Source organism: Peromyscus leucopus, chromosome 7 (genome assembly GCF_004664715.2).
Source record: "Peromyscus leucopus breed LL Stock chromosome 7, UCI_PerLeu_2.1, whole genome shotgun sequence".
Taxonomy (NCBI): Eukaryota; Metazoa; Chordata; class Mammalia; order Rodentia; family Cricetidae; genus Peromyscus; species Peromyscus leucopus.
The window spans coordinates 5045603-5067704 of NC_051069.1; the positions used below are offsets into that span (position 1 = coordinate 5045603).

The 22102-nt window shown below is 48.2% G+C and overlaps 1 protein-coding gene across 1 annotated transcript in view; it reads left to right on the top strand.

Annotated features, from left to right (window-relative positions):
* The first annotated feature begins 1553 nt into the window (after nucleotides 1–1553).
* Tln2 (talin 2) overlaps nucleotides 1554–22102 on the top strand; it is a 427714-nt gene continuing 407165 nt past the window's right edge. Inside the window, exon 1 of the mRNA XM_028864471.2 lies at nucleotides 1554–1688. The gene's annotated coding sequence lies outside the window, so the exon portion shown is untranslated. The remainder of the gene's footprint in view (nucleotides 1689–22102) is intronic.

Below are 22102 nucleotides of genomic sequence, written 5' to 3' on the forward strand. Positions count from 1 at the left end.
AGTGTATTCTCTGCAAAGGGTGTGAGTTATATTTTACTCTGCAACAGTGATTTTCAACCTTCCTAATGCCGTGACTCTTTAATGCAGTTCCTCATGTTGTGGTGATCCCCAACCATAAAGTTATTTTCGTTGCTACTTCATAACTGTAGTTTGTCTATGGTTGTGAATTGTAATGTAAATCTCCATGTTTTCTGATGGCTCTGTGACCCCTGTGGTAGGGTCATCTCCCTTTGGGGGTGGAGACCCATAGGTCGAGAACTTCTCCTCTAAGACTGGCCGACTTCCACATTATGGCTAGGCTTATTCAAGGTCCCAATGGACTCCTTGAAGATAGTTTCAAGTTACAAAGTTGATTCTCTCTCGGGTGAGTGATGGCAGTTTCAAGCTTACAGACTCTAAAGTTGCTGCAGTTGCATTTGAAGAACTGAAGAAATTTGCTATCTGCTTGGAAGAGGCATCTATCCTGGCCACTCTATATTGAGCTGGAGAAAAACCCACTAAGCAATTTCTTACTAATCTTTAAAATTACAAAAGTTAAAAAAAAAAGTAGAACTAAGCAGAAAGAGAAAAACCACCTACAATTTCACCAGCCACTGGGACACATGGATGAACACTTCGGCTAGTTTATTTGATCCGTCTTTTCTGTATCTCTTTATACATCATAAATTTAGGAGTCATTTTTTTTTCCCCCTCCGGAGCTGAGGACCGAACCCAGGGCCTTGAGCTTCCTAGGCAAGTGCTCTACCACTGAGCTAAATCCCCAACCCCATTTATACATCATAATTTTAAAGAAAAGAGATTTTTGTGATTTGTTCTCCTGTTCCTTCACACTATTACCTAAGATAACGTTCACATTTTACCCTGCCATCCCAGCATTTCCCAGCTCTGTTAATACAGGGGATACATAATGTATTCCAGGGCATGATAACAGGAGATATAAATAAGTAAATGAATAAATAAATAAATAGATAAATAAATAAATAAAGCCGGGTGTGGTGGCAGAGGTCTTTAATCCCTGCGTTCGGGGAGGCAGAGGCAGGCAAGGTTATCTTGAGTTTGAGGCCAGCCTGGTCTTCATAGTGAGACATTGTCTCGAATTAAAAACAAAACGAGTGCAATAGGCAACATGCCCTTTGCTACCCATCTTTCTGGAAGAGTCGTTCCCTACATCCAGGTGACCTGGGAAGCGGGTTTGTGTGTCTGCCTGCTGAAGGACGCAGGCTTCTGTGGGTTCCCGCCACTCGCGGGGCTGGATCCAACCTGGTAACCTCCAGGACCCGGCCGGTGGTCCGGGAGAGGCGCTCGGAGGACTCAGAGGCCCTGTCCCAGCAGATGCCTGGTCCCCATGCCGCCTCATCCCTCTCCAGATCCGAGCCCAGTGTCTGGAGTTGCCGGGGGTGTCCCTTGCGCCTCTCCCACCCTGGCTCCACCACAGCTTCGCGCGCGCCCCCATCCCGCGCCCGGGGTGCGGACACCCAGGAGCCGGGTGGCGAGCTCCGCCGCGCCGTCCCCCAGTGATGACGCGCTTCCTGCCCTCCCGGCGCTCGCGGGCCGTGCGCTCGCGCTCGCCCTCGGCTCCGGTTCCGCGCCCGGAGCCAGCGGCGGCGGCGGCGGCGGCGCAGCGGGAGCGGAGCCGGCTGCACTCGGGGGCTGGCGCTCTGCAATGAGACAGTAGCTGCATCCCCGCGGTAAGGCGCGGCGCGTGGCGCTACCCTGCTCTCCATCCTGCATGCGCGCTGCAGGGATTTCCAGTGCCTTTTCCCTCCCCTCTCCAGAAGGAATATGTGGGTGGTTTTCTTCTCGGGTTTGCATCTCGTAAGTGATGTCAATGTAGAAAAACCCTGTCAAGCTTCTAGATTTTTTTTCCTAAGAGGGGTTTTTTTTTTTTCAAGAAAAGAAAAATAAATTGCAACGAATGCACCTGTCTATTGCACATGTAGGTTTCGCCGCACTCAGCCCGGGTGCCGGGCTTTGCAAATAGTCTTTCAGCTGGAGCCGGAGAGCTGATCGCTAGCCCTAGGTAGCTGGTCCCCTCCTGGGCTCCCTCCTCGGGTTTCCTGTAACGGGGTCGGAAAAGCGGCCCGGTCTGCACTGAGGGGTCCCCTAGACCCCGGTCAGGGCCCTGGCGCCGACAGAGTTGGCGGAGGGCAGAGCGGCTTCATTCCAGCACTGGCTGCCCCGACTTCCAGCGCCACTTTGCAAACAAGTCTCCCGCCCCGGCTTTCGGCGAAAGGCACCCGGGGCAGCTTCCCAGCGCCCCACTCTTGAGACCTGCGGGTTGCGCGACTCCCCCTTTCCCTGGTCATCTCGCTACTAGACAGCTGCTAGTCGCCGACGGCTCGCTCGGGGAAAGCGCGGGGCCGAGAGCGAGGGCAGGGTTTGGATCCAGCGCGGCGGCCTCGCGTATCCTTTCCCGACCCCCAGGAGCTGAGATTTCGCGCCGGCGGGGATCGGGAGGGACCTGGAGACTGGCAATTCGGGGCCCAAGGAACGACGTTTGAGGGCGCCATATTTTCAGTGGGTTTCAGAGAGGCTAAGGGGGCGCCCACTTTCCGAAGCGCCCGGGGGAGGCCGGAGCGATTGTCGCTGGGAAAGTTTGCGCGCCCGGGCGAGCTAGGAGGCGGCTGTCCCCACAAGGGCGCGCAGACTGCAGCGTGTCGCCCAGGCCGAGCCAGGCTGAGTCTGGGGGGGAAGAGAGGCGCAGGGGACCGAAGCGTGCGGCTCGCTGGTGTCACGGTGCAGCGGAGCCGTAGCATTTGGGGCTGCGAGGCGCAGAGCACACGCCCCTCTTTTCCCCAGGCCACCGCCGCCAGCGCTCCGCCGGAGCCGTGCGCACCGCCGCTTCCCCGGCCCCATTGCACGTTACAGAGCGTTTCCTTCAGGACCTCTTTTTCCCCCAGCATCGCGGCTCGCGGGGTGTTCCACCTGGCGCGGGAGCTCACTCCAGCCTGGAGAGGAAGCGACTAGGTTCGTAGATGGGGCAAAGGCCTGGCTTATGTGGATCAGCCTGAAGCCTCCTGTCGTCTCCTGGTTTGTGGAAGCGACTGGTGTAGCAACCGGCGGCTGCGTGCAGGGCTCTCACTGTGTGGCACCGGCTGGAGGAGGAAAGGGGGGCGTTTCCCAAAGTCGGGGCTTCAGGTGACACGTGGGAAAACTTGTTTTCTTGCTGCTGGTGATGGAACAGAGATGGAAGGAAAGGAAAGGAAGGAAGGTTAATGAAAAACTAAATCCGGATTCTTTCCAGAGAACGGGAGAAGAGTGAGCTGAAGTGTATGGTGTTGTAGAGGACAGACACAATTAAAGACAGAGGAGTAGGAGGTGTCCCGGGGAAGTGCACCCCGAAATACACGTAATTACGAGCACTATGGTGCTCAAAGTGACACTTTGATTCTGATAGCCCGTGGTCGAGGGAATTGACATTCACTATGTCCTAGCTCCCGGATGTGGTGACTTACTAGAAGTGGGCCTGTGGGGGAATCTTTGCTTTTGTACATAGACAGTGACCCTGGCTTTGTAGTGAAGGGGCAGGGCAGAGTGTGTTTGCTGACCTGTGATTGGCTGAGTGCTGGAATGTGTTAGCTTTTCTCCTTGGTGTCTTAATGAAACTGTCATAGTAGAGATATCATGTCAGCTCTTGGGGTCTTCATCACTGGAAGACATTCCGGGAAGGACCACAGGAACCTAACGGGGTAGGGGGTGGGGTGGGGGAGCAGAGATTTCCATTAGGGAGATATGCCCCTGACATCAGCAGTCGCCTGGGAGCTTCATTAAGTGCCTCCAGTGTCAAAGTTAACCCTTTCAATTTAAGAGGTTGTATCTTCTTTGATCCGCACCATGGAGATCTCTGTGCAGAAGTGAGGAGGAAGAGTGGATGTGACGCTTGGCCTTGAGAAGGGGTGGTGGTGTGCGTGCAAGAAATGCTTTTTCTTTTCCTCCCTTTTAATTTGAACACTAGAAGAGTGGAAAAGACTGAGGTGACACTTGTCTAAAATTAGAATAGCTCATGTTTGGGAGAATTAACTGCTGAAAGCCCCCTCCCCTTAAATTACATTGAAATTCCCGGGCTTAGAGGAGAGGTGGTACCCTGAATTCCAGACGCGGACAGTTCTCAGTCAGTCTACGTCGGGCCTTTGTACCCCTTTTCATTTATGTAGGAAATGCTATGGGATTGTGAGGGTCACAGTTTCGGGCTTTGTGTTTTAGGCTATCTCCAAGGAGAAGTGAAAATTTCCAAACTTGATCCTTTTAAGTTGCTATTCAGTACAGGTGTGGGCTATGTGTGTATTTAAACCTCACCATATTTTTTTTTGCACAGCTTTTAAACGTGATGCAATGAAAATTTAAAAGAGCGTTTAAAAAAGATTTTTTAAAAATTACATTTATTTGTACATCTAGCTACCTATCTCTCTATATATTTTGTGTGTGGGGTGGGTGGGGGAACACCATAAGGTACCCTGTGTAGAGGTCGGAAGAATCAACTCTTTTACCATGTGGCTCTCTGGGATTGAATTCAGATCATTAGGCTATGTGGCAAGGGCCCTTTACCAGTCAGCCTCAGAGATGCTTTATTTCCAGTCCTCTGATATTTAATTTCAACTGGATTACCTTGATATTTATTTAATTTTGTATGCCTCTTTCACCAGGTATTATTAGCCAGGCTTTTCTGTTTTTTGCCTGATTCTTACTATTGTAACTTCATAGCCTGATCCAAGTGGCTGATTTTATTTCCCCCACTGAGATTTTGTAACTTCAAAAGGGTTAGAAAAGTGCCTTTGTGAATTGGAAAGTTGCCTATCAGTTTACCAGGCCATGTGACAGGTGGTGTGTGTGCATGTGGCATGCCCAGGCTCTTCGGATGGTGTCTGCCACTTGTGATCTGTGACATTCTTGCTCTAGGACTTTTGAGTCAGAATACTTTCTTGGGGATTTTGGGTGGTGCTTGACTAACAGGAAGTACTAAAACCAGTTAAATCATTCAAAACAATTTTTTATTAGGTACAAAAAAATGTTTAAAGGCAAGAAGAAAAATATAACAAGGAGGCCAGCATTCTAGAATTATAGCTTAACAAACCCAACTGGTGCCTTTTTAATTACAGTATTTACCCCATTCAGAACTTTTTAATCCTATTGCTTTTATATTTAGTAACAAGCCGAGCTAAAACACAAGCCAAACACAACTATTACAAATAATGGGGATAAGTGGTTGGTGTTTTCCCTAAAGTTGAACTCTTCCAAACTTTCTTGCTTCTCCTTCCCTAACAAGCAGGGAAAACTCAAAAGATAAGGAAGTCTTAGAGGGTAAAACACAAGTGAAGAAGACCAGACCTGGGGAGCCGGGCTCCTCCTGAAGGCTGACCACTTTAGCAATCTTTGTCTTCTTGGCCGTTGCCATATGGCAAGCTGAGCACAAGATTCCGTGGTCCTTAGAGCCGCCCTTCACGTGTGCTCTGAGTTATATGTGCAGCCTATTTCACAGCGGATTTTCAGAGCCCACATCAGGCCCACACTTTTGTTTTGTTCTTAACCAACAATTCCATTTCTACCAACTGATTCTATCTACCACCCTGTTCTAAGAGCCTAGAGCAACGCGCACACATTTGGGTTTCTTTTTTACTCTCCTGCCTTTGGCTTTAGCAAACAGAATTCTCTGTGTCTTCCATTTGCGTATGCAGTACAAGCTCCAGGGGGTTTATCTTGCTCCTCTGATAAGACAAACCTGCCCTCACCCCACACATCATATCCCTGGAGGGTAGTGCTCTTGTTTTGTATTTATCTAGTAGATAAGGTGGGAGGAGATAAGTGTGATTAAGTGGTTTATGGAGCACAGAACTATCAAAAGATGCACACAGGAAGAACAGGCAGCTCCCACAAGAGAAGCAGACTCGGTCAGGGCTGGAGAGAGGGCTCAAAGGTTAAGTGAGAGCGATTGCCGCTCTGTCAAAGAACCCCGGTTCTGTTCCCAGCACCCATGTGGCAGCTCCTTACTATATGTAATTCCATTTGCAATGGATCTGATTCCTTCTGGCCTCTGCAGGCACCAGGAATGCATATATATACACAATGGCAAAAACAAACAAACAAACAGAAAACACATAAAACAAACAAACAAACAGAAAACACACACAAAACCCACTCATACACATATGATAAAAATAGAAAAGGGAGCGTCACTTTTTTTTTTTTTTTTTGAGACAAGACCCTATTCTCGTCCTCATTTCAGGTTCCTGAATACCCTCAACCTCCTCGACCCCGTCCCTTTATCTCACTTTGCTGAGTAACCCACCCTTGATTAGACTTGCCCTCTGCTCTGCTTTTGCCGCCCTAGCCCCTGGCTAATGAGCCTGGGTGGAGAAGCCACAGGGCCAGCTGCACTGGCAAGCTCTTGATGTATGACCATGAATCCCGAGGGGCCTCTTGACACTGCCGGGCCCACTGTGCTTCTCATCTGAAATTGCTCTCAGCTGGTGCCTTGGCTTCCTTTCACTAAGATGCTGTTTCGCACTAGTCTTGACCTTGTCTTCCTGAATTGAGTCTGCTGAGTGACGGGTGAGGATTTCTCATCTGCCCTGCCCCTCATTCTCTCTTAGCCCTTCTCCTTTCCCATCCATACTGACTCTAGAGACCCTCTTTGATGGGGTTGTCTGCACTGGGGATGCTCTAGCTTCTTCATCCCAGGCAAAGAGCATCACCATCAGCAAGTGAAGCCCCTTGACCCCATGTCCTAGCCCGTTCCCCTCTCATTTCTCTGCTCTCCCTTCTTAGCAAATACTTTAAAGAATATTTATTTTATTTTCTGTGTATGAGAGTTTTATCTACCTGTATGTCTGTGCACTGTTTGTGTGCCGTGTGCCGGGGGAGGCCAGAAGAGGACATTGGATTCCCCGGAACTGCAGCAACAGGTGGTTGTCATCTACCATGTGGATGCTGGACACTGACCCCAGGTCCTTTCTAAAAGCAAAATGTGCTCTTCGAGGCCAAAGCTCTCCTTCCAGCCCTTATTGAGTTGTCATGTTCCGACTCTCTTTCCTCCCCATTCATTTGTCTTTAGTTTTTAAACAGGGACTCACTGTGTATTCCCTGGCTGTTCTCAAACTCACTCTGTAGACCAGGCTGGCTTTGAACTCACAGAGATCCACCTGCCTCTGGTTCCTAAGTGCTGGGATTAAAGGTGTGTGGCACCACCTCCTGGCAAGGGCAAACATTTCTTAAGGGACTGGAGACATAGCTCAGTGGCTATAAATATATACTGCTTTTATAGAGAGAACAGATTTGGTTCCCAGCACCTATAGCCTCCCACCCTTACCTCCAGTTTCAGGGCATCAGATACCCTCATCTGGACACCATGGACAACTGTACTCAGGTGCACAGGCCTACTATATACATATACACAATTAAGAAATAAATTTTAAAACAAACAAACAAAATCCAAAGAACCAGTTGCTGTTGTTCTTTTTGAGACAGTGTCTCTCTTTTTAGCTCTTGCTGTCCAGGAACTTGCAGGACTGGCTTTGAACTCAGAAATCTGCCCTTCTGTCTCCCGAGTGCTGGGCTTAAAGTTGTGCGCCACCAGACTGGGCTCAAAGAAACCTTTTTAAGGCATCAACAGCATGCGAGGACTGAGTCCGGGGTGTGCTCTCAGCATCATCAGCCTCCCTACATAATTCAGTCAGCTGATTGTCCCCTCTCTGGAACATTCTCTTCACCAAGTAAATCTGCCCCTGGCTACTCTGACTCCAGCTTTCTTGTTTGATCTAATCTGGAAGCCGGAACTTTGGTTTCCCGAAACATTTCATTTAGGAGTCTGCAATACTCTGCTCCTGAGAGGTCTTGGTGGTATTCCTACTTCTGTCTCAGGCCTCTTCCTTTCTGGAATCCATATCACTTTGACACTCCATGATACCACGTGTGAGATCTTATCCATCTTGTGGCATAGAAACCCCAAGTGCTTTGGAGGTGGTCTAGTCTGCAAAGTGCTCACTGCACAAGCTGAGGCCCCGGAGTTCCACCCCCAGTTCCCAGGCAGAAGTCGGGTGTGGTGCTGTGTATTTGGGATCCCAATGCTGGGGAGGTGGAGACAGGAGGATCCTTGGGTCTCCCGGCCAACCAGCCTGGCCTACTCGTGAAGCTCCTGGTCTAGTAAGAGACCCTGTCCCCCAAAAGAACTTGTTGGGGCTGGAGAGATGGTTCAGTGGTTGAGAGTGCTTGTGCTTGCTGCTCTTTCAGAGGACTGGGGTTTGGGTCTCAGTACCTATAGTAGGTGACTCACAACTGCCTGTAACTCCGGCTCCAGGGAATCTAACATCAGTCTGACCTTCAAAGGCACCCTACCCCCACATGCACAGGGGGCATATAGACACATAAACATAAACAAATAGTAAAATAAATGTTAGAAAGGGTAGATGTGGTAGATTACACCTTCAATCCCAGCACTGGTCAGGCAGAGGCAGGTGGATTTCTGTGAGTTTGAGGCCTGCCTTGTTTATGTGGCGTTCAAGGTTATCCAGGGTTAGACAGTGAACCCCGTCTTAAAACAAACAAACAAACAACAATAACAACACCCAAAAACCAAAACAGGTGGATGACTCCTGAGAAATGACGCCAACACCTAAGGCTGATCTCTGGCCTCCCCACACATGTACACATACACACACACACACATACACACACACACACACACACACACACACACACACAAGGCTGATCTCTGGCCTCCCCACACATGTACACACACACACACACACACACACACACACACACACACACCCTGCTCCAGAACAGAGGCCGCTTCTGCCACCGGATCCCCATAGGTCTGCATGAGTGATGGGCTCTTCCTAGTTCCAGAGTTAGCCCTGGATGAGGAGCAATACCGCCCTTTCAGATTTTATATCAGGCTGCAGGGGTTTGAGGTCTCGTTCTGGGGATGAGGGGCTCAGGTACTGAACGGGTGAGCACACCCTTGTTAAATACTTGTTGAGTGACAGGAGGCGCCTGCCAAGGATGGTTCGAGGAGACAAATGGCCGCCTCTCTCATTTTTTTATCTCTGAAGAGGGGCACTTCAGCAGTCTTCTTGGTAACTTCTGACACTGGGTTGAAGATGACAAATTGACTTGTCTGAAGTGTTTGTCGTTGACCTAGTCAGTGTTCTTGAGACTCACTCATCCCCAGAGCCACTTGACCCTGGGCAGCCGTCTCCCTCCTCGACTAAGCCTGGCTCCTGGGGGAGTGAGTTATTGCGTCTGGGTGGGATAGTTCCCTGTGTGGCCCCACTGCTGCCGGCCTGGTGACCCAGGCTTAGTAGTGTGCTTCAGTGAAGAAATTCTTCACCTCCTGTTTGCCTTGCCTCAGGGCTGCCCAGTGAATGGCTTGGCGCTCGTGTCTAGCTGCTATTTGATTTGAGTGAAGCCAGTCCTAAATATGGCCCGAGGTCGTTCATGGCAGCTCTTCCAAGGAGAGTGTGGATTATTCCCGGGTTTGAGAGATTATACGCAGGCCACTTTAAGAGGCTTAATTTTCTCCTTGAAGGGCTTTCAACTGGCCTAGCACTCGTCATTCCAAGCCCTCTCCATGTGGAGTCAAAGGAGCTACCCTGTGGTAAGATGTCAGCCAAGGCAGCTGAGGTATAGCCACTTGGGTTTAGCACCCAATGGAAAAGGCAAAAGGCAGATGTGTTTGTAGGATGTATTAGCCTGGTTCAAAGGAAGCGTATTTTTATTATCTGTCCCCGCCCCCTCCCCCTGCAAAGAAAAGAGTCTAGGGTGACAATTCATTAGGTAAAGTTATTTCTTGCAATTCTGAGGACCCGAGTTTGATCCCTAGAACCAACTTTTTAAGACAGGGTTTCTCTGTGTAGCTTTGAGTGGTAGCCCAGGCTGAACTCACAGAGATCCGCCTGGCAATTAAAGGCGTGCTTAGACATTAAAAGCTGAGTGTAGTGAGTGGCAAATGCTTGTAGTCCCAACACTGGGGAGATGGAGACAGGAGGATCCCTAGGGCTTGCTGGCCAGTCAAGCCTAGCCTGTTTGGCTGGTTCCAGGCCATGTCTCAAAAAAAAAAAAAAAAAAAAAAAAAAAAAAAGATGTTGACATCCAGGGTCTCTGTGCATATGTGCACATACATGCTCATAAGCCTATATAGAGATGTTCACATGCCCCCAGGAAAATACACACACACACACACACACACACACACACACACACACACACACACACACACTGACACACTGATGAGTTGGTGCTGGGATTCCTTTTTTTAGATCACTGCCAGGAGCTTTCTTCTTTTGGACCTTCTTCTAAGGAAGGCATGCCCCTTCCTAAACTCAGCCCACCTCACCTCCTTGAGTCTCTGAGGGGAGGCTCCTAGGAGAGACTGTCAGAGAAGGGATGGAGGAGGTCAGGGCAGCCAGGGGACTGGACGGGCCCCTGCAGGGCACACAGGACAGACTTGGCTCCTCTGGAATGCAGGACACCCATCTCCCTGGGCCACAGTTCCCCAGCTCCTCTACACGCTGGTCACTAAGGCCCTGTAGCCTTCCACTTTAAATGCATATTGAAAGAGCCTTTTATTTTCTTTGGGGACATTTAATTTTCTGGCCTCTTTCCCTGGTGTGTTTTGTTCTACTTAGGTGACAGGGAAAGCTTCGTTCAGCTGGAGAAAATCGCCTCCTCGGGGCTTTGATGATTAGGGCCGCCAGGTGAGTGTTGGAGATGCTCCGATGGATTTAACCAGCTCCCGGGCAAGGTGGTGGACCACTAGATGCTGGCCAAGTGCTGCTGAGACTGGAAAAGAAGCAGGAGGTGTGGGCCAGCTGTGCAGAGGGGCATTTGAAGGTTCCGGAGGTCGGTCCCTGCTTCTTGCTGGTGAACTTGTGGCTCTTGGGACTTGCCTGTCTAGTGACAGCTGGCACAGGGCCAAGATTGCACATCAGTTGTCGGGTTATTCCCTGCTGCCCATCGACCCTTGGATGTACCTTACAGCGTTTACTTGGAATTTTATGGTCAAATCTGATGGACGTACTAGAACAAGCCCTGTGGGATCTGCGAAGTGTGGGGTGACCAAATGCCCAAAGAGAATAGGAATAGGGCATGTTTCTTTTGAGTTAACCCTCACAGGTTATATTGGTTTCTACGGCTCTCATAGCAGGATTCCACACCCTTAACAACGTAAAAAACAGATAAGTTCCTGAAGTTCAAGACCAAGGGCTGGTTCTTTTTGAGGACCATGTAGAGATTCTATTGAGACCTCTGCTCAGCCCATGCCCTCCCTGTACCCCTGTCCTCACACCTTCATGCTCTTATTCTGTTTCCTGCTTCTGTCTCCAAAGGCCCCCTGTTTGTAACACACCTGACATATTGGATTAAGGGTCACCTAAATGATCCTATTTAACTTGATTATCTCTGTGAAAACCATATTTCTAAATAAGGTCACCTTCTGAGGTACAAGGGGATAGATTTCAGTATTTTTTTTTCCTTTCTTTCTTTTAAGCGTAGAACATAGTTCAACCTGTAGATGATCAAACATTCTTCTGTTTCAAAATCCGAATCTGCCACTGACTGCTTGTTGGTGAATTCCCTTTTCAGGCTAAAGAGCCCTGGTGCTTCACTGTGGAATCTTGGCACCTACGGGTGCCATTGCCCTGCACCTGTCTCTTTGCATCTACTAAGACCTTGCATGCTGGTTGCCATGACAACCATGGGAGGCAGGTGTTCTCATCAGACTTTGAGAAAGCAGAGGTACAGCAAGGTCCTTTTGTTGAATGTGGCGTGAGTTTGACTCTGACTCAGGTCTTTTCCACTCACAACTGTCTCCTCTAACACCTCTGTGTCTCCATCCTTGACATGAGTAATTGTCTCCTGGGAAACTCATTCGGGCTTGGGAAGCCTTGTGGGATACTTCTGAACCAAGCCGAGTTTTCAGCCAAGGACTCTGTATACCTTTCAGATTTTTTTGTTTCGCATTCCTGCTCACTTGTACCCAGCTGGCTCGAATCGAGTTCTCTTCCGTGTGGATTAAGCGTGCGCCACTGCTGGATGCACTCAGAGAGGACCTAATACACTCCACCTTGAACATTGTTCCTCAGAGGGAAGAAAAGCACCACCAAGTTATCATTGGACTCTTTTTGCCCACTGCCTTGCCTGGGAGGCGGCAGGAAGCATCAGAGAGAGAGAGAGAGAGAGAGAGAGAGAGAGAGAGAGAGAGAGAGAGAGAGAGAGAGAGAGAGAGACTGACTGTCATTGGAAGGGAGAGAACTTTGTGTGGAAGCCAAGCTGCTGCTGTTCTGTTGTAAGACACAGTCTCATGTAGCCCAGGCTGGACTGGGACTCTCTCTGTGTAGCTGAGGATGACCTTGAACTTCTTCTGATCCTCCTGCCACCACTTCCAAGGGCTGGGATTACAGGAGTGAGTTATAACAGCTTTCATGTGGTGCTGGGGTGGAGCCCAGCATACTGGGCAAGTGCTCTACCGACTCAGCCATATCCTTGGTCCTTGCTCTGCCCTGTATGTGGCTCTCTTGTTTGTATTCTGTGGGCAGGGCCTTTGGCTGCTCAGTTTGTGCTAATGAAAATTATGGGCTCAGTAAGTGGAAAACAAAGCTTGTTCTCGTTTTTTTATCATATAGGTGCACATCACACTCCAGTGTGGAAGTAAATTGAGATGGTTCAATCAAATAAATGCTGCGCCCTTTACTAAGGCCAAAAAAAAAAAAAAAAAAATACAACCTTCATTCAGGATGATGGAGCAAGAAATGTTGTGATGAGGGGCTGGAGAGAGAGCCCTCTGGATAAGATTGAGTACTTCTGTTGCAGAAGACCTGGGTTCGATTCCCAGCGCCCACATCAGATGGCTCACAGCTGCCTGTAATTCCAACTGCAGGGACTATAACGACCCTTTTCTGGCCTCTGCCCTCAGGTGCACATCACACCCCCCATTCATTCATTTTATATATATATATATATAAATAATATAAAATAAATTATGTTAATATTAACAATAAATTATAATAAAGTATAATTTAATAGTTTAAAGTTTTGTGGGAATTCAGTGTCTTTACTGTTATAGAGTATAAATGTATTAATGAAAATGTGCTTAAACTTATGGGTGCTGCAGAATCACCTGCAGAAAGACATTTAAATGTGGCCAACTGGGCTCTTAAAGGTTTTCTAGCAGCACTGCTGAGGTAAGACTTGAATTCTGAGCGGCTGGATCAGGAGCTAGATGTAGAGCTGACCAGCCCCAGTTGTAAAGTATTGTCCCTATGTGGCTCCCTGTCAGTATTACCAATCCTTGTCAGTACCAATCTCCTTGAAGAATGGAAACATTTCTCAGTTTTGCTATTAGCCTGTAAGTTAGAAGCCATGTTCAGGACCAGTGCTTAGGCTATTCAGTGCATCTCTCTCTCTCTCTCTCTCTCTCTCTCTCTCTCTCTCTCTCTCTCTCTCTCTCTCTCTCTCTCTCCCTCTCTCCCCCTCTCCCCTCCCTCCCTCCCCCCTCCCTCCCTCCCCTCTCTCCTCTCTCTCTCTCCCTCCCTTACACTCTTTCTCCTCTCTCTCACACACATACTCTCTCTTTTCTCTCTCCCTCTCTTTTCTCTCCCCAACCCCCTGCTTCGAAACAGAGTCTCATGAATCCTTGGCTGCCTTGAAAGTCACTGTATATGGAAGAATGACTTTGAGCTTTTGTCTATCATCCTCGTGTTTCCACCTTCTGAGTGCGGAGATTTTAGACATGAGTCACCACACCCAGTGTGTGTGTCCCTGGGTATGGGACCTAGGGCTCTATGAACATTAGACAATCACTCTGCATCTGGAGTGATTCTGTCACTCTTAGATCCATCAGGTCTTAGCTCTGAGTGTGGTCCTGGCATAACCATCATTGGAAGGACTTCAGAGTATGGGGTAAGCACTGTAGCTCCCCTCCTCAAAGGATCTCACTTAATAGCTTTTTTTGAGACCTGAGAATTTGTAGTTCTTATTATCAAGATCATCTCAGGTCTTCTGAAATTTGAGTGTCATAAAACTAGCATTTGGAAGTCACCTCTGTACACTGCCTACCCCTCCCCCCACTCCCACTCTAGTTATAAACCTTACCCTGTATTTTAGTGACATTTCTAACCATTTTCTGGTTTGGGATTTTGTTGTCTCATTTGAAGATGCTAGGGCTTTATTCTTCAGTCAGAAATGTAATGTCTTTCTGATTTTTCTTTGAATAATCAATCACTCTCCCATTTTTTATATAAGTCCTGCAATTCATTTAAAATCAACCTTAAAAAGCTAGGTTCTTTGAGCAGGTAAAGTCCTTTGGTCTACTGGCACCGTCTGTGAATGATAGTAAAGATTTCTGGAGATAATTTAAGGAGGTCTTGTGGTTTTAAGCTTGCACAGGTGGTTAGGAATGGCCTGTGATAGATATATGTCTGCATCCTTGAGCTCAGTGTGCATATTAAATTGAGCAATTGGTAAATGGTTACATATGGGAGGGGGAGGGTGGGAGGAGGGACCCTGTCTCCTGGTGCAGGAGATTCAGTTGCATTAACCGGTACACTAGATCTTGGTATTTTGAGATCCATGCCTTGCAGATGTTGTGTGAATTGATTTCCTGCCCCTGGAGACAAGATTTTTTTTTTGTTCAATTCTGTCTTTTTTCTCTTGGCTGAATGGAGACTTTCAGCTTTAGAAGGGGAGCCAATATTAATTTTGTGTTTTTGGGTTATGTACACCACATTATTTCATGGTTGTGAGCCTAGCCTTTAATGGCTGACCATCTCTTCAGCTCCACATTACTTTATATAATGCATTCTTGGAAAGTTAGAGCTAAATACTCAAAAAGCTGGAGCAGACTGTCTATGTGTTTGTCACAGCTATTGAACTGTGTTCCTGTAAAGAATGAATTTTACTGTATGTAGCTGTATTCTTTTTTGTTTCTTAAAAGAAGGTTTATTTTTAATTGTGTGTGTGTGTCTGCACACATGTGTGTGAGTATCCATCTCTGGCATAAGATCTCTCTGGAGCTGGAGTTACAGGTGGTTGTGGTCTACCTGATGCAGGTGCTGGGAACTGAACTCATGTCCTTTGCAAGAGCAGTCAGTGCATTGCTCTTAACTGTTAAGCTCCATGTATAAGTACATCTTTACTACATACAATGTATCAAGGGAACTTGTCTCTTTAGCTGTGCTTTTTTTTTTTTTTTTTTTTTTTTGTAAATTAGTTATCAAAAATCAGGATTGCATCTGTGAAGCCATGTCCTGCCTACCTCTATCTCGAGAGTTTCTGTTTTACACTGGTTTGAAAATGGTGTTGCATGTCTTTTCCTCGCCAGCCCAGACCAGGGGCTACTGAGAGTTGCACTTAGCCTCTCATCCCTGGGCTTAGTCCCTTTCTTCATAGTCTCACATCTGGAACATCATGGGAGTTCTCAGAGGTCCTGAGGATGGAATATGTTATCACGTCGATGGTTTGGGTGACTGAAATAGCAGGGCTCAGGAAATGTCCTCTAGGTCTCTGATCCCCCCCCCCCCCCAGTGCCTTTCTTTGCACATTCTCCAACTCTTATCTTAATAGGTTTCTATTTTTCTAAGTATGATTGTCTCCAGCAGTGGTTCACCTGTATGGCTGTTATGGATTTTAAAGACAGCCCAGACGTTGGAGTCTCTCATGAACTTGGCAAAGCTCTTTCTGGGTGTCTACTGAATGCCTGGGGGGTGCAGGCTGAAAGAAAACAGACGCGCGCTCTGTCCTCAGGGGTTTCTTAAGTCCCACGTGCGCAGTGATGGTAAGATAACCCAAAGAGTGATACATGTTGCAAAGGGGCAGCACATGGGTCAACGCATGGCCTACCACATAGTGGCCACCATTTATACTGTGACCTTGGGCATGTCACCTGCTTGCTGTAACCCTCAGTGTGTGCTCATCAGTACAATGCATCCATCATGCCTCAGTTATATAGTGGTTCCAAGAAGGGAATAGAAGCCACACCATGCATACTTCTGAGCAGATGCTAATTATCTATAATTCTGTAGAGTGAGCAAGTTAATGTATGGTTTTGTTTGTGCCCCAGCCAGTCACAGGACAGGAGTTTGGTGTCTTTTCTCTCCTCTGTTTTGGGCCATGTTAAGAACATCGAGGTGTATTCGAGGGCTGTGCTAGTTGGCATGGCTCATTGGTTGAGGAGGTTGAGGTTGGAGGTGAGCTTTCCAGCCCCAGTGCTCAGTTACAGTCTCGGGTCATCCGATATTGTGTTATTGAACAGACCTTCTCCAGGTCCTGACAAAGGATTATTTCCCAAGGGTGCCAGGAGCCGGTAACATGGAAATTAGTTCATCTTTCTAATCTGCTCTGTGGGGCCTCCAAGAAGAAAGGGATTAATTAGCATTTAAGTTAATTGAAGAGGGGCTGGAGTTGTAGCTCAGTTGGTAGAGTGCTTGCCTACACACAGAAGCTCTGGGTTCCAGCTCTAGCATCACATAGGCGTGGTGGCACATATTTGTAGTTCCTGCACTCTGGTGGAAGCAGGAGTTCGAAGTCATCTCCGGGTATATATTCAGTTTGAGGGCAGCCTGGGCTACATGAGACTGTCCAAGAAAAAAAAAAAGATAAAACCCTAGTTAACTTAAATGAAAAAATGGAAGGCAGGCACTGGCCCCTCTAGTGAGGGACCTTTAAATAGGGATGGGAAGGGACCAGCTGAAGGTGCTTAAACTTGTCTGCTTGTATAACTCGAGCTGGTACTGTCACATTCCTTATTACTCTTCAGGCTTGTCTTGGTGTACTTAATGCGTCCTCCATGTGATTCTCACTAGGGTTGGATTAGGAGCTTCTGTCCTTGCTCTTCAGGGTTAACCAATGTTCTGGTAACATCAGCACCACCCGGGGACCTTAGTGTTAGGAATTCGGGTTCCACCCTTATCTACAGCTGCGGGACTCCCCATGTAATCAGAAGCTGAGGTGAACTTGTGGTCACAGTAGCCTAGGGGAAGTGTGCCTGGAAGGCAGGGACATCTGTCAGCATTTCACACTAGGACATGGGGAGGGAGGTGGTATCCTTGACGACCCCTTATGAACATCTGCAAGAGATGAGAGGCTGGGGGTTTAGACCCGGGTTTCTGTTCTGTTCACTCCTGCCCCTGTGGGCCTTGACTCTTAAGCTCTCTCCCTGTTCTCATCTCCATCCCCATCTCATCCCCATTTCCATCCCATCTCTATTCACACCTTCATCTCCCTCCCTTCCCCTTCCCCGGGTCCATCTCCATCCTCGACATTCCTGTCCTCACCCCCTTCCCCATCCCTGTCTCCATCCCCTCCCCTCTCTATCCTCATCTTCATCCCTCCCCTCCCACCCCCATCTTAACTCCATCACCTCCATCCCATCCCATTCTCACCTCCATCCCCACCCCCCATTTTCATCCCTCCCCCATATCTATCCCCTCGCTCCCCCATCTCCATCCTCATCACCTCCATCCTCATCACCTCCATCCTCATCACCTCCATCTGTATCTCTGCCTCCAGTCTCTATCTCTGTCTCACTGCCTTCCTGCTGGGCTGCACCTGAAAGATGGTGCCTGGGGATAAGGGAGCCTTTGCATGGCTGCACCCCCGCACCAAGTGTGCTGCCTTCCTGGCTGTCCATTGGCTGTTCTGACGCCTTCTTGCTGTTCCTGGGAGGGAAAAAAGGCTTGGATCTAATGTAAAAGTCAGCTAGCTTGGGTTTCAGGGGACCTGCGGGGCTTTGCATCCTGTCACTGGTGGGCTTTCTTATTCCTATCCAAGGACAGGCTTAGACAGAGTACCATTTTTCTAATGCTTCTCTGGACTTTTAAATCCCCCTTCTCCAAGCACCATGTCAGAGGAATTATCCTGGGAGATGCTTGCCAAATGGCACCAAATAAGCATCCATGCACTTTTCCGAAAAGACAATTACAAGTGTATTGAGGAACTAGAGGCCTGCTGTGCGGGACATTAGTCGGTGGAGCTCAGTGCCAATTTGGGAAGCTCTCCTGAGGGAACTTTTCTCAGCTGAGCTAGGCAAGTGGAGAGACAGTCAGGCTTGGAAGAGGACAGGGAGGAAGAGGAAAGGGAGCCAGAGTGCTGGAGAGTGCCTCCTCAGGAGAATGGAGTCTCTGCAGATACAATCAAGTGGAAATGGGAAGTCCATTATAAATTCATCAACACTTGAATCATGTTACTGGTTAGCCCTGGCATCCTGGTCTGGAATATGCTTAGAAAACTGAGCTCTGGTGAGGTCAGGCTCTGCTCAAGGTCACATTTCAAATTAGGGACAAGTCGGATCAGGATCCAGAGATGGTAATTAGTCCCGTGTGCAGGCGCTAGGACTCTTCCGCCTTCTGTCTGGGATGGAAGATGCTAAGAATGTAAAACTCCAGTGATTGGATCCAGATGTACTGGCCTGACCCCTCTTCCCTTTAAAGCCAACATAGTGAAGTGTTTTTTTTTTTTTTTTAAATAGAATATTTTAAACTGCTAGTCTACCTTTGTGCATAGGGCTAAAGATCAGGGAAGAAAAACAACAACAACAACAAAAAAAAAAAAAAAACCAACAACCAAGCCAGTCAGTATCCCTGTTATTGGGGACGCTATACCAGGCTGTGTTTTTCTTAGCTTCAGGCACCAGCTAAAGAGTCCTCAGGGTGCATAGGACAATGGAGACCTCTGTCCTGGAAGTGACTGTGTTTGTTTTCAAGTTGGGAAACAAGGACTAGGCCCACAGCTGGAGGTGTGTATTAGGTTTTAAACGTTAAAGTGTAGGGGCTGGTGGTGGCCAGCTCATTTGGTAGAGTGCTTGTCTAGTGTGTGTGAAGCCCTGAGTTGGAATCCTAGTGTCATATCAACAGGGTATGATGATGCGTGTTTATAATCCTATCACTCAGGAGGGGAGGCAGGAAGATCAGAAGTTGAAGGTCATCCTTGGCTACATAGGGAGTTGGGGGCTAGCCAGGGCTACATGTGACTCAACAGCAACAATGCCTAGGAACAGCAGAACCTGATAGTGATTTTTTCTTTTAGCTTGAGTAGGGGATCTGAAGGTTCCCATGTGGGAGCCTGGAGGATGTGACCATTTCTGTGATTAAATGCCAGGTTATGTATGCAAACAATCTGAATTTTTCTCAAAACCACATAGTTTAGCAATAGACTGCGTGCTGAATTGGTTAACAATGGCTTCGTGTGTATTCTCATGTGTTTTGTTTTCCTGCACTGTGTTGGAAGTAAGCCCTTCATTTCACTGATGGTCCCAAAGGCAGGCTGTTAACTGGTAAGAGCATTTAGGGGCCTTGGTTAAGGGAGACTGCCTCAGGGGGCTGGACTCCAGGCTGAGGCCTTGTGGGCGAGTTTTTTGTGTCTTTCCAAGTACTGTTGGTTGTGTCCGTCAGACCATTATTTCTCCTCAGTCACGTGAAGTATTTGCACAACTATGTATCTTTTGCTGAGAAATTAAGTCACCTTAGATTAGCTGGTCCCGTGTGTTCTGAGAGTTCTGTAGCCTTGAAAGTGCAACTGATCGCAGATCAGAAGTATTTAGGTATGGGCCAGTAGTGTGATAGCACACGCTTTTAACCTCAGCCTTTGGGAGGCAGAAGCAGGCGGATCTCTGTGAGTTCGAGGCCAGCCTGGTCTATAGAGCAGGTTTCAGGATAGCTAAGGCTACACGGAGAAACCCTGGCCCAAACAGACACATGGCATGAAACAATAACAACAGGCGTGGTGGTGCACACCTATAATCCCAGCACTTGGGAGGTCTAGAGGCAGGAGGACCAGGAGTTCAAGGCCTGCCTGGGCTATGTGAGACTCTGTGAGGGTGGTGGGGGTGATGGTGGTATTGAAAAACATTGTCGTCTGTTCTATGTCCATTTCCCCTAAACCATGGGGTGTAACAACTGTTAACTATTTACATATAATTTACATTGTATAAAATATTAATAAGTAATCTAGGTTGATGAGAGCATATGAGGGAATGAATGTAGGGGCTCTGTAAACACAATGCTATTTTATATATGAAATCTGATCCTCTGCAGATGCTGGTATCTCCTGGGGGGGGCTTCTAGAACCAAGCCCCCCATGACCTCAGAGGATGGCTTTAGAGTGGAAGCAGGCAATCCTAGGTGTTAGAGGTGGAAACTGACATGAAAACAGTGCACGTGTTTTGATTTCAGTGGTGGAATATCAGTGTTCCTGGGGGAAATGGGTTTGAGAAGCTGGATTTTGCCATGTCACTCAGACCAGTAAGAAGCCAGCGTCTTGTCTAGTGGGTGGCTCAGGGATTCTGTTCGGCACATACCTCCAAGGGACCCCAGGAACTTACTGAAAGCACAGATTCTGCAACTCTGTCCCCACCCATCAACTGTGAGTAGTGGGAGGCACTGGTGTGGTATGCAGGGCACTTGGTACACCAGAGCAGCCGGTTACAGGACTTGGCAGCGGAAGCTGTGTGGATGTGCATTCTATTGGGTTGTTTCCCAGATGGTTTCACGGTGGGCTAATGAGTTGTTCTGGTAACACTGCTGAGGATGGGGTAAAGTTAGGTTCCCATTAGTGCTCAGTAATAATTCACCACAACCCGAGGTCCATAGCCAGGATGGACCAAGAGCTAGGTCCATCCAGCTCACCTCAGACTCATCTGTGTCAGAAATAGACTTGGGTTTGTGAGTTGAGGCATTTCAGAGTGATCTCTCTCAAGGATGCTTGTGAGGGCCCTGTTCTGTGAGGAGTGGAAGACATGGCCGGATCGCATAGTTAAAAGGGAAGCAGTGCCCTAGGGCTGTGAGGGAAACAGGTCTTTGCTGCGGAAGTGGCAGGGCTGAGTGCGGGTGTTTCCCATGCAGGCTTCTTGGAATTCTAGGATCATGAAGAAGTTTGTTTTCTCCGAAAGGGCGTTTCAGTAGCGTGGTGCAAACAGAGCAACTATTGTCTGAACAGTTACTCTTGCTTTCAACAAATGCTTCCAAAGGAAACAAATTAAAAGTTGAGATAGAATTTACTTTGACTTTGAATGGAAAGAGGATAGTTAAAAAGTGTCTATTCATGCCGATGCCTGGGGCTGGACAAACAGACGCTGGAGCAGAAATAGATTTCCTGCCTTGTAGGTGTTACCCAGAGGCCGCACTCTTGTCAACTGTCTTGGTACGGGGAACCTTGTGTGGGAAGGGTCCGGTCAGCCAGCTCAGGAGTCTGGACCTGAGACCTGTCACCTGCAGGAAACTTCCGGCCTGGAATTTTCTTATGAGCCTTGCAGGGTGTGAAGTGGAGGTGTCTTCCAGGTACCCTTCTGAAACCCAGGCTTCTTCTCCAGTGAGTTGTAGCCTTCCCCTCCCCGCTCCTGGATAAATCACAGCTTTAAACTTTTAGTTGACGCTGTAGCTGGCTTAACATTAACTTCAAGAGGTCAGTCTGGCTAGAGGTGACTCTGAGCACAAAAGGGATGTAATTAAAAACAAACCTCAACCCCGAAAGAGCTCCTCCTCACAAAGGTAGGAAGGAGGAAGAAACAGGTTCTCGTTCTGAACTAGGCATCGAACCCTTGAAGTTACTGCACACAAGGCAATCTTTAAAACTCCCAAGATGACGCTTACTTATTTATTCCGCGTGTGGGCGCTTGCCTCCAACAGTGTACCTGTGGAGGTCAGAGGATAACTTGCAAGAGTTAATTCTCCTTAAGCCATGTGCCTTCCCGGGGCAGAACTCGGGTCATCCCTAGAAGCCTTTTCTGCTGAGTAATCTTGCTGGCCCAAGGAATCTTACATCTTACAGCAAAGTGTTATCCATTTTGTGGGATCCAGTGTGGGGGCTTTCAAACCACACCCTTGCCCAGCTCCGCCTGAGAGACATTTTATCTAAGGGCATCTGCTCGGGCCTTGTCTTGTTTTCTTCAAAGTTCTCCAGGCGAGACTGGACCACAGGTGAGGATGATAGTCCCAGGATCAACTGTGACCTCCCCACAGAGTCTCTGAGCTCTGCCTGCAAAGTGCATCCCCAGGGCTACTGGGAAACTCTTTCCTCAAGGAGCCCTTTGACCTCATTCATAGGCACAGTAAGGGGTGCTGATTTCTCTGGGATCCAGTCACAGTGCAGAACCACCGCAGCATGACCAACCAGGGGT